This window comes from Durio zibethinus, chromosome 15, assembly GCF_047325235.1.
Source record: "Durio zibethinus cultivar Kanyao isolate XHJ-2024 chromosome 15, ASM4732523v1, whole genome shotgun sequence".
Taxonomy (NCBI): Eukaryota; Viridiplantae; Streptophyta; class Magnoliopsida; order Malvales; family Malvaceae; genus Durio; species Durio zibethinus.
In genome coordinates, this window is record NC_143176.1 from 2,716,533 (window position 1) to 2,729,386 (window position 12,854).

The window sequence follows — 12,854 nt, forward strand, 5'->3', positions numbered from 1 at the left end:
TTGTATTTGCATCCTGGATGCACGGTGCCAATGCCTAGTGCCATTAAAGATAGGGTTCACAGTTGGGTCATGGGTAGTGTCAGCCATCCAATTTGCCAAGGTGGTAAACAGAGAAAAAGACAACTTCTTGGTAGCCCTAAAGTATGATGAGCCAAGGAAGAAAGAGATCGAGTCACCCTTGAAGGTGCTAAAGGTGCTAGAGACCTTTAGTGATGTGATGCTCACCTAAGAGAGAGGTGGACCATAAGATCGAGTTAGTGTCCGAGCCCAAGCCACCAGCTAGAGCCTCTTACCAAATGTCCCCACCAAAGTTGGAGGAGTTAAGGAAGCAACTCAAAAGAGTTAGTTGATGTTGGCTTCATCAAGCCATTGAAGGCACCATATGGTGCATCGATTCTATTCCAACACAAACATATTACAAAATTTGATTTCCAGATAGAGTACAAGTTAGGGCAGGTGAACCTGGTGGCAGACGTTCTGAACAAGAAGGCAAATCTTGCTGCCATTAGCCAACCAGAGAGGTCACTGGTGTCATACATTAAGGAGGGACATGTGCATGATCCTATAGCCAAGGCTCTTATAGAGTTTGCCCAGCAAGGTAAGACAAGGCAATTTTAGCTACAAGATGGTTTGTTGTACTCTAGAGGTAGTAGACTGTTTATGTCGTAGCACGAGAAGCTCCGTAAGGAAGTTTTACAAGAATGCGCCATGATTCAAGGTGGGCTGGACACTTAGGAGTGAGCCGTACCTTAGCATTGCTAGAGGACTAGTACTACTGGTTGCACATAAGGAATGACGTAGAGGCCTATGTGAAGACTTATCTTGTGTGCCAACAATACAAGGTAGAGGTCAAGAAACTAGGCAGTCTTTTGGAGCAATTGCTAGTACCAGAACGACCATGGGAAAGTGTTTCTCTGGACTTTATAGTCAGTCTACCTAAGGCAAAGGGGTTTAGAAGCATCATGGTAGTGGTAGACAGGTTTTTCAAGTATGAAATCTTCATTCCAGCAACCAAGGAGTGCCCAATCGAGGAGGCAGCTCGATTGTTCCTGAAAAACATGATTAAGTACTTGAAAGTGCTGAGAACCATTGTTAATGATTGGGACAGGCATTTCACAGATAGGTTATGGACTGAGTTGTTCAAGTTGTTGTGGTTAGACTTGAACTTTTCCACCAGCATGCATCCACAGACCGATGGGCAGACTGAACGTATGAATGGACTATTAGAGGTCTACCTCAGGCACTACGTAAGTGCCACACAAAGGGACTGGCCAAAGCTACTAGATGTTGTGCAATTTTCCTAAACTTGCAAATGAGTGAGGCAACGAACCAGAGCCCATTTAAAGATGTGACAAGTCAACAACCAAAACACCCAGTTCGATTGCTGCAAGTTATACAAGGTTGAATCCAGTAGCATACAAGTTTGCCAAGGCTTGGCATGAGCAAACTAACTTGGCCAGAGTCTTTCTACATAAGGAGACAAAGAGGTCGAAGAAGTGGGTAGACCAGAATAAGTGGGACGTGTAGTTCCAGGTTGGAGACTTGGTGTTGGTGAAGCTGCATCCAATTGTACGCCACAGGGGGTTGCACAAAGGCCTAGTTTAGAGGTATGAGAGACCTTTCTGAGTAGTCAAGAAGGTAGGCAAGGTTGCTTACAAACTATTTGCCACCCAAGTTGAGGGTACACCCAGTGTTCCATGTAAGTATGCTCAAGTTGTTCCATAAGGATAAGGGAGATCTAGGACTGGCAGAGTCAAAGCGTACGCCATTGAGAGCAAGGGCCTTATATGAGAAGGTGGTCCACAGCATCATAGCTGACCAAAAAGTGAGACAAAAAAATTACCAACCAAGATAAGAGTACTTGGTACGTTGGAAGGGACTTTTAGACAATGAGGCGAGCTGGAAACTAGCAGATGACTTATGGCAGTTTGAGGACCAGATCAGGTAGTACCATGTAAAGGATGCAATGAAGACATTGGGCAATCAGGTGGGGGAGCATGTCATGCCCTGGGCAGGCACTCTAGGTACATCAGGCACACCACCATGCTCACCTGAGGTTAAGGCCCATGCACTAAGCGCACTAGTGGGAGTTAGCGCCCAAGGCCTTAGAGGCAAGGCTAGAATGCTCGCACAACTTGTAGGCTAGCCCGTAAGGCCAAGGTCTGGCCTGCATGATGCCTGCACCATATCCAGCAGAGCCCAAGATGGGAGATACGCAAGGTGATCTTCTAGAAGATCACAAGATTAGCAGGAGCCTGCTGGCAGATCTGGTTGACCCTTAGAATCAGGAGATAGAATCTTGATTGATTTTAATCTTTGTAATTCCTCGATTTTAGCCTTGATCCTAGGGATTTAGCCATAAGTGTAACTAGGAGCCTCAACTATAAATAGAGGGTTGTTTCACCTTCATTTGTACACCATCATACACTTCTGTTTCAGTGAATACAAAGCATATTCCAGTAATCTATCTTGTTTTCTTATTTCTCTCAAACTTGTGCATTCAACCCTTCATATTGTTCTAGTGCCTGCACACTGGTATTTTAGGTTGACTTAGGCTACAAAGAGGCGATTCCAAGCCTAAGGCCGCATGGATTCTGAGTCTAAGGTCGAAGCCCATGACACAAACACATGTCTCGACCATTATCGGCACAAATTGGCCCCTGGTGCGAGCACTTACCTTAAACACCATTGGCACATCTTGGCTTCTAGTGTGGGTACATAACTCGACCACCATCGGCACAAGCCGACCCTTAGTGCAGGCACTTGCCTCAACCACCATTGGCAAGTGCTAGCCTTTGGTGCGAGCACATGCCTCGACCACCATTGGCACATACGGGCCCTTGGTGCAGGTGTCACGCCCTAGGCGGGTGCACCAGGCACATCAGGTGCACCAGCACGTGCACCTGAAGTTGAGGCCCGTGCTGTAGGTGCACTGGCAGGAGTTAGAGTGTAAGGTCTTGAAGGCAATGCCAGAATGCCTGCACAACCTACAGGCCACCCTGTAAGGCCAAGGTCTGGCATGCATAATGCCCACACTACATATAGTCGGGCCCAAGATGGGAGATACGTAAGGGGATCTTTTAGAAGATCACAAGATCAACAGGAGCTTCTGGCAGATCTGATTGACCCTTAAAATCAAGAGATAAATTTTGATTGATTGTAATCTTTGTAATTCCTTGATTTTAGCCTTGATTCAAAAGATTTAGCCATAAGTGTAGCTGAGAGCCTTAACTATAAATAGAGGGTTGGTACACCCTCATTTGTACACCATCATACACTTCTGTTTCAGTGAATACAAAGCATATTCCAGCAAGCTATCTTGTTTTCCTTTTCTCTCAAACTTGTGCATTCAGCCCTTCCCATTGTTCTAGTGCCTGCATGCTGGTGTTTTAGGCTGACTTAGGCTATAAGGAGGTGATTCAAAGCTTAAGGTCGCACGGATTTTGAGTATAACATCGAAGCCCGTGACAGTTGGTATCAAAGCAAGTTTGATTCTACGTGTTTGTGTTGTTCAAGTTAGATCATAGTCGAGAAGATGGCATCCCAAAGTGACTTGCTAGCCAACAACTAAAGGCCTAAGAGCAGGGGCATGAAAGAGGCAAGAAGGCCAACTCGAGAGACATCTAGTCTACCATGGACGGTAGGTTGGCCAAGGTGGAGGTGAGGATGGGTGACATAAAGAGAAGCTTGAGGATGTCGAGACTCACATTGAAGTGCTAGACTCCATGAAATAGGATCTCAATGACGAGTTGCAAGCTACTCTCAACAAAGGCATGGACGTGATCACCCAAAAGAATGAGACCTTGGAGGTTATGGTGGAGACGATTCGTGATGGCATGGAGGCCATGAGCAAGAGGATAGAGGGGCTCACTAGCAAGCTTATTGCTAGTAAGACTACCATTGGGAATGGCATGTTTACTAGAGTGTCTAAGTCTAGGATGGATGTCTCCAAGCCTAAAGAGTTTAAGGAAACTAGAATGGCCAAGGAAGTAGACAACTACCTATGGAGTATGGAGCAGTATTTCCAGGCCATAGGCATGCAAGACGAGGTAATAAAGGTAAGCACCGCTACTATGTATCTCACTGATGTAGCCTTATTATGGTGGAGGTACAAGTGTGATGATGTTAGGTATGGGAGTGCCAAGATTAAAACCTGGGCAAAGTTCTAAAAAGAGTTCAAGGAGCAGTTTTACCTAGAGTATGCCGATGATGAGGCACGGGCAAAGTTATGTAGGTTGAGCCAGGAAGGGGGCATAAGGGAATATGTCCAGAGATTCTCTGAACTGATGATATAGATCTCAGATCTAGGTAAGAAGGACGCTTTATTTTCTTTCATGGATGGGCTAAAGCCGTGAGTGAAGCGTGAGCTATAACAGAAGGGAGTTCATGACTTGGTTAAAGCCATGACAACTACTGAGTCCTTGATAGAGTTCAAGCCTTTAAACAAGTTTGAGTCTTCCAAGCCCAAAGGTAAGGGTAAGAACGCGAGGGATCGAAAGAAGCAGTCCAAGAAGAAAGACCGTGATGGGGAGTCCAAGGATAGGGACTAAGACCGTTCAACCAAAGATGGCGAGAGGATGGCACCAACAGGTAAGTGGAAAGCAAAGGGGGATCGAGAGCCACTAGTATGCTACCTATGTGAAGGGAGCCACATAGCACGTAATTGCCCACATAAGTGCAAGCTAGCTGCTGTAGACAAAGAGATAAGGGTAGCAAAGCTTGGATCATTGGTGCTCAATGCTACCCAGAGTAAAGGGAGCTGTAAGCTAAAGGGCTTGATGTTTGTGAATCTGATGGTTACAGGTCAAAAAGTGAGCACACTAATGGACACAGATGCCTCACATCTTTTTATTTCAGGTGATGGAGCCTAGAAGCTTGGACTAAAGGTGCAGAAAAGGACTAGTACCATTAAAACGTTCAACTCCAAGGAGGTTTCAACCATTAGAATAGCACGTGGAGTGGAGTTGCATCTTGGAAACTACAAAGGCAAGGAGACCATAAAGGTAATACCCCTTTGACGACTATGAGTTTGTGATTGGGTTAGATTTCCTTGTTCGAATTAATGCCCTCCTTATGCCTTTTGCCAATTGCATTTGCATATTAGATGCACAGTGCCAATGCTTAGTACCATTGAGGAGAGTGTCTAGAGTTGGGTCGCGGGTGGTGTCAGCCATCCAATTTGCCAAGGTAGTAAGCAAAGAAGAAGACACCTTTTTGGTAGTCTTAAAGTATGATAAGCCAAAGGAGAAGGAGATCGAGTCACCCTTGGAGGTGCTAAACGTACTGAAGACTTTTAATGATGTGATGTCTGTAAAGCTAACTAGCCAGCTACCACCTAAGAGAGAGGTGGACCACAAGATCGAGCTGGTGTTTGAGGCCAAGCCACCATCTAAAGCCTCTTATCGAATGTCTCTATTAGAGTTGGAGGAGTTAAGGAAGTAGTTCAAAGAGTTAGTTGATGTTGGCTTCATCAGGCCATCCAATGCACTATATGGTGCATCGATCTATTCTAATGCAAGCATGATGGGTTGTTGCAGCTGTGCATAGACTACCGAGCTTTGAACAAGCTGACCATCAAGAACAAGTATCCTATCCCACTCATTACAGACTTGTTCGACCAACTTGGGAGCGCAAGGTGGTTCACCAAGCTGGATTTGAGGTCGAGCTACTACCAAGTCAAGATCACATAGGGAGATGAGCCCAAGATAGCATGTGTCACTTGATATGGTTCATAGGAGTTCTTGGTCATGCCATTCGGACTTATGAATGTCCTAACAATATTCTGCACCCTTATGAATAAGGTACTTCAATCATTTCTTGATCAATTTGTTGTGGTTTATTTGGATGACAATGTGATCTATAGCCAGACTTTGGGAGAGTATGTAAACCACTTGAGATAGGTGTTTGAGGTGTTGTAGTGCACAAGCTATTTTTCAAAAGGGAGAAGTGCTCATTTGCCTAACAAGAGATCCCATTCCTATGCCATTTAGTGAGAGGTGGCAGGATACGCTTGGATGAATGCAAGGTGCATGCCATCCTGGAATGGGAACCACCAGCCAAGGTCACTGAGTTGAGGTCATTCCTTGGGCTGGTCAACTACTACAGACACTTCACCAAAGGTCACTCAGCAATAGCCATGCCATTAACTGACTTGCTCAAGAAAAAGAAAGCATGAGAGTGGAACATAGGGTACCAGGAAGCCTTTGATAGGTTGAAGTAGGCTGTGATCGAGGAGTTTGTCTTGGACTTACCAGACCATGCCAAGCCATATGAGGTGAATACAGAGGCATCAGACTTTGCCATAGAGGGCCTGTTGATGTAGGAGGGACATCTAATCGCATTCAAGAGTAGGAAGCTGAATGAGACTGAGCGTAAGTACATAGTCCAAGAGAAAGAGATGACTACAGTGGTGCACTGCTTATGCACTTGGCACCATTACCTATTAGGGTCGAGGTTCGTGGTTAAGATGGACAATGTGGTGACCAGCTACTTTCAGATGCAAAAGAAGTTATCCCTGAAGTAGGTGAGATGGGAAGATTTTCTTACAAAATTTGATTTCCAGATGAGTACAAGCCATGGCGGATGAACCTGGTGGTAGAAACACTGAGCAAAAAGGCTACCCTTGCTGCCATTAACCAACCAGAGGGGTCACTAATGCCACACATCAATGAGGGACTTACGTATGATCTTACAACCAAGGCTCTTACGGAGTATTCCCAGTAAGGTAAGACTAGGTGGTTTTGGGTGTAGGATGGTTTGTTGTACACCAGGGGTAGTAAACTATTTGTGCTGCACAATGGAAAGCTCCATAAGGAAGTTTTGTAATAGTGCATGATTTAAGGTGGGCTGGACACCTAGGAGTGAGCCACACCTTGGCACTATTAGAGGATCGATATTTCTGGCCACACATGAAGGACAATGTAAAAGCCTATGTGAAGGCTTGTCTTGCATGCCAACAGGACAAGATGGAGCTTAAGAAACTAGGCGGTATCTTAGAGCCATTGCCAGTGCCAGAACGACCATGGGAAAGTGTTTTTCTGGACTTTATAGTCGATCTACCTAAGGCAAATGGGTTTGGAAGTATCATGGTAGTGGTGGATAGGTTTTCCAAGTATGGAATCTTCATTCCAGCAACCAAAGAGTGCCCAATCGAAGAGGTAGCTTGATTTTTCCTAAAAAACATGGTTAAGTATTGAGGAGTGTCGAGAACCATTGTTAGTGATCTGGACGAGCATTTCATAGGTAGGTTCTGGACTAAGTTGTTCAAGCTGTTAGGGTCAAACTTGAACTTTTCCACCAGTATGCATCCATAGACCGATGGGCAGATTGAACGTGTGAATGGATTATTGAAGGTCTACCTCAAGCACTATGTGAGTGCCACACAAAAGGATTGGCCAAAGCTGCTAGATATTGCATACTTTTCCTACAACTTGCAAAAGAGCGAGACCACAAACTAGAGCCCATTTCAGGTTATGACAGGTCAACAACCACTAACACCTAGTTCGATTGCTACAGGTTATACAGGGCTGAATCTAGCAGCATACAAGTTTGCCAAGGCTTGGTAGGGGTAAACTGACTTGGCCAGAGTCTGTCTACACAAGGCAGCAAAGAGGTCAAAGAAGTGGGTAGACCAGAATAGGCAGGACGTACAGTTTCACATTGAAGACTTGGTGTTGGTGATTGTGCACCATAAAAGGCTGCACAAAGGCCTAGTCTAGAGGTATGAGGGACCTTTCTGAGTAGTCAAAATGGTAGGCAAGGTTGCCTACAAGCTGGATATGCCACCCAAGCTGAGAGTACACCCAGTATTCTATGTAAGCATGCTCAAGCTGTTCCATGAGGATGAGAAAGATCCAAGATGGGCAAAGTCAAAGCGTGTGCCATTGGGAGCAAGGGCCTTATATCAGAAGGAGGTCCACAGCATCATAGCTGATTAAGAGGTGAGATGAAAAAACTACCAAGCAAGACAAGAGTACTTGGTGCACTGAAAGGGACTTTCAGACGTGAGGTGAGCTGGGAACTAGCAAAAGACTTATGGCAAATTAGGGACCATATCAAGTAGTACTATGTAGAGGACACAATGAGGGCATTGGGCAATTAGGTGGTGGAGAATGTCACACCCTGGGTGGGTGCACCATGCACATCAGGTGCACCAACACGTGCACCTAAGGTTGAGGCTCGAGCACCAGGTGCACTGGCGGGAGTTAGCGCGTAAGGCCTTAGAGGCAAGGCCAAAACGGCCGCACAACCTACAGGCCACCCTGCAAGGCTAAGGTCTGGCCTGCATGATGCCCGCACCACATCTAGCATGGCCTAAGATGGGTGATACGTAAGGGTATCTTTTGAAAGATCACATGATCAACAAGAGCTTCTGGCAGATCTGGTTGACCCTTAGAATCAGGAGATAGAATTCTGATTGATTGTAATCTTTGTAATTCCTTGATTTTAACCTTGATTCTAGGGATTTAGCCATAAGTGTAGCTGGGAGCCTCAACTATATATAGAGGGCTACTCCACCCTCATTTGTACACCATCATACACTTCTATTTAAATGAATACAAAGTATATTCCAACAAGCTATCTTATTTTTTTATTTCTCTCAAACTTGTGCATTCAGCCCTTCCCATTGTTCTAGTGCCCGTATGCTAGTGTTTTATGCTGACTTAGGCTATAACGAGGTGATTCTAAGCCTAAGGTCGCACGGATTTTGAGTCTAAGGTTAGAGCCCATGACATAAGCACTTGCCTCGATTACCATCGGCTCATGCTGGCCTTTGGTGAGAGCACATGTCTCGACCACCCTTGGCTCGAGCACTTGCCTCGACCACCCTCGGCACATGCTAGCCCTTGGTGCGGGCACATGCCTCGACCACCATCGGCATAAGCTGACTCTTGGCATGGGCACTTGCCTCAACCACCATCGACACATGTTGGCCTTTGATGCATTCATATTCCTCGACCACCATCGGCCTTTGGTGAAGGCACTTGCCTCAACCACCATTTGCACATCTTGGCCCTTGGTGTAGGCACACATCTCACCATCGGTATAAACTAGTCCTTGGCACATGCACTTGCCTTGACTGCCATCAGCATGCACCATGCCTCGATCAACATCGATAGAAGATGGCCCTTGGTGCGAACAATTACCTTGAACACCATTGGCACACATACAGGGCCTCAATGTTGGATATGCTTGATAGAAAAAAGTATCGATATTTCAAACACTTTAACGTCTACTGGTAGCATATATGTAAAATCTCTAATACTTTTTAAAGGGTGATAGTCTGACACCCATTCTTTCTCCCACCGAAAGAGTAGGTGTGCATGATGGGCTTATCATTGCGTACATCCCTGGTAACATCCCCAGAGTAAAATACAGGCCGTGCATGCCTTCCAGCCATTTTGTCTAGTGATTGGTCATTCTGGTAACCTACAGGCACCCTTGGCCTTGATCGGTTGGCATGTATACAGAAAAGGGAAGTCAATTTTAAGCCCATGCCCATGACTGATGCTACCCTAGACCCTAGACTAAGTCCCTAAATCAGGCAACAGCTCCTTAGGGTGGTGTAAGCAGAAGCTACGATTACGGGCTTGGCCTAGCCAAGTCCCTCGATATTTGACGATCTCATGCTCTTTTCTCATTGACCCTAAAAATGCCTTGGCCTTAATGAGGCTGAGCATGCAGTCGATGCTGCCCAAGACCCCAAGAACAAGTCCCTAAATTAGGCAACATCCCGCTGGGGTGGTGACAACGGTGCTTGCATGTGCAGTCCCAGCTAGACCAAGCATTGGTGGTGTCATGCCATTGTTGCCTATCGGATGGCAAGGCAGTCTCATGGCCCTTGTGTTTTTCTTATGCCAAGTGGATGTCACGTAGCCTTGTACATCATTTCCTCTACTCACTCATAAAGTAATCAATCGGGTGGGTTATAGATCGATGTACGTGGATGCCGCCACTTGAACGCAATAGACATATGAATGGTGCTATGGTTATACATGTCGACATGCTATGTTTATGCATGTTGACAAGCTCTATGCTCGATGCGTTGAACTATTGACCCATCATCTTCTTCAATCTTCTTTCATGCGATCGTCGTACCCTAGGGTCGTAATCGGGATCCTGTGCTACATACATAAATCGATGGAAACTGGATGTCGTGCCATCCCTCGTCCATCTCGTGTCTTTAGAGGCTATGGGTCGAACCTTAATCGTGCCTCGTGTCCCAAGTGTGCCATTTGTCATAACGTCTAGATCCGGGGATCTATCACTAGACATTGACTTTTAGGGAGTCGCCACCAATCTTTTTTATCTAGGTGTGATTGGCCACCTAAAGAATCTATCCTTTTAGGGAATACCTAAGTTTAAGGGTCCCTAAAAGAATAGGTTCAGGTCTACTAACCAGAACAGGGTTCGGGAGTTCGGTTACGTGTGAAAAAGGTCATAGCACCCTCATAACGTCCATCAAAAGATTGTATCAGCTTAAATTTGTGTTATCCAATGAGCCTTAAAATTTTACCAAGTAATTAATTATTGAAAATGATTCTCAATTAACTCTAATACTTTTAACAAAAAATTGAGAAAATTCCCTCACCTCAAGAGTATGCAAGAAAACCACTGTTTCACTTGCAGAGGCTCCATTGTCGAATTATTTAAAGAAAAATCAAAATCAAAATCAAAATAAAAAGGAAGAAAAGAATGATTGTTCTTGTGCAGGGAAAATTGATACTTTTAACTTTTCCCTAAAAATATTCTTTTGAAACTTTAATTTAGAGGAAAATTGATACTTTCAACTTTTCCTCAAAAAAACCTTTTTTTGAAATTTTATTTTTAAGGAAAATTGATACTTTCAACTTTTCCCCAAAAATATTTTTTTTGGAAATTTTGATTTTCAAGGAAAATTGATACTTCAACTTTTCTTCAAAAATATTTTTGGAAACTTTGATTTTCAAGGAAAATTGATCCTTTCAACTTTTCCTCAAAAACCCTTTTTTTTTTAAATTTTATTTTTAAGGAAAAATGATACTTTCAACTTTTCCCCAAAAATATTTTTTGGACTTTGATTTTCAATGAAAATTGATACTTTCAACTTTTCCTCAAAAACCTTTTTTTTTGAAATTTTATTTTTAAGAAAAATTGATACTTTCAACTTTTCCCCAAAAATATTTTTTTTATTTTTATTTAAAGAAAATAAAATAATAAAACAAAATAAAAGTGAAAATAAAAAAATAAAATAAAGAAAAGTAAAACAAAAATAAAAAAATAAAATAAAGGTAAAAAGAATACTAAATAAACCTAATCTAATAAATAAAAAAATAAAAAACAAATAATAAAAAAAATAAAAAAAATTCAAAAAAAAAAATCTGGAGCGGCTCGGAGTACGGCTCGACTCAAGGAAGAGAAAACGGCTTGGAGAAGCGGCTTAGGACCTTGGCTTGGCTCGGCTATCGGCTTGGAAGGGGGAGACACGCGCGGGTTAGGAAGCAGGTCGACGCTCGGGTCGGGTCGGATCTTGGCAAAACGCGCAGATCCTCTGGGTCACTTAAGGCAAAAATGACGTCGTTTTGGGAGGGTATATAAGGCTCTTCCCTCTGTTTTTCAGCAGAAAGCTCTTCCCCTCTCTCTCTCTCTTCTTCTTTTTTCCTCTCGCTTCTCTCTAGACGACCAAAAAACTCCAATTGAATGTTCACCAGATTCTAGAAAAATTCACCGAAATCTGGGTTTTTCGTCGTAAGTTCACCGAAAAGTTGGTCGGTTTCTGGGATCCTTCACCAAAAACTGGGTAGCTCACCAAAAACTTCAAAGTTGGTTGGAATTTTCATCGAAAAATGCAACTTTTGTTGGAAAATTCAACCGAAATCTGGAATTTTCTAGAAATTCCTAGAAAAAAATCACCAAAAATCTTCAAAAAATTTCTGCTAACTCCCAAAACACTTCTAAACCTTTTCTTAGCCTTCTATACTCTTCTATACGCCTCTTTTCTCTCAAATCAGTAGCTTTTTGCTCACTGGTTTTCTGTGCCCATTGTTCTGTTCCAGAGGGTCCCTTTTATAGGGATTGATCAGGAGTTTTTTATCAATCCCAATTTCTCTTTGGATTGGGATTCAATCATTGAATCCAACATGGACTCTTCTGATTGAATCTCAATCCAATTTCCAGCCAGATAAATAAAAAAAAATAAAAGAAAAAATCAAACGAAAATAAATCAGATAAATCAAAAAAATTAACAGATAAATTAAAATTAAATAACAGATAATTACATAAATATTAACAGGAAAAAAAAAGAAGAAGAAAAAAAAATAACAATAAAGATATATACATATTAATAAATACATAAATCTAAGATAAAAAATAATAATAATAAAAGAAAAGAAATATATATATATACATATATAAAATAATAATAAAAATAAAAATAAAATAAAAATGTAAAATACAAAAAAAAAAAAATTAAAAAAATAAAAATAAAATGAAGAGAAAAAAAAATACAGACTTACCCATTTGGATCAGGCCCAATTGATCTGGGCCTGGACCAAATTGGGTGTCTACAGCTGCCTCTCTTTGCATATTTTCTATAAAACAAAAATTACGCAAAGACATAAACACCCAATCAAATCTCAACTCGACCTTCTTACTTTTTTTTTTTGTTCTTTTTTTGTTTTTGATCAAAGCTCCTCTAAACAGAGGCTCAACAACTTTGAGAAACAAAAATGGCTCCTCTAATCAGAGGCTCAACGACTTTGGAAAAATAAATTGCTCCTCTAAACAGAGGCTCAATGACTTTGGAAAAATAAATTGCTCCTTTAAACAGAGGCACAAATTGCTCCTCTAAACAGAGGCACCACGACTTTGAAAAG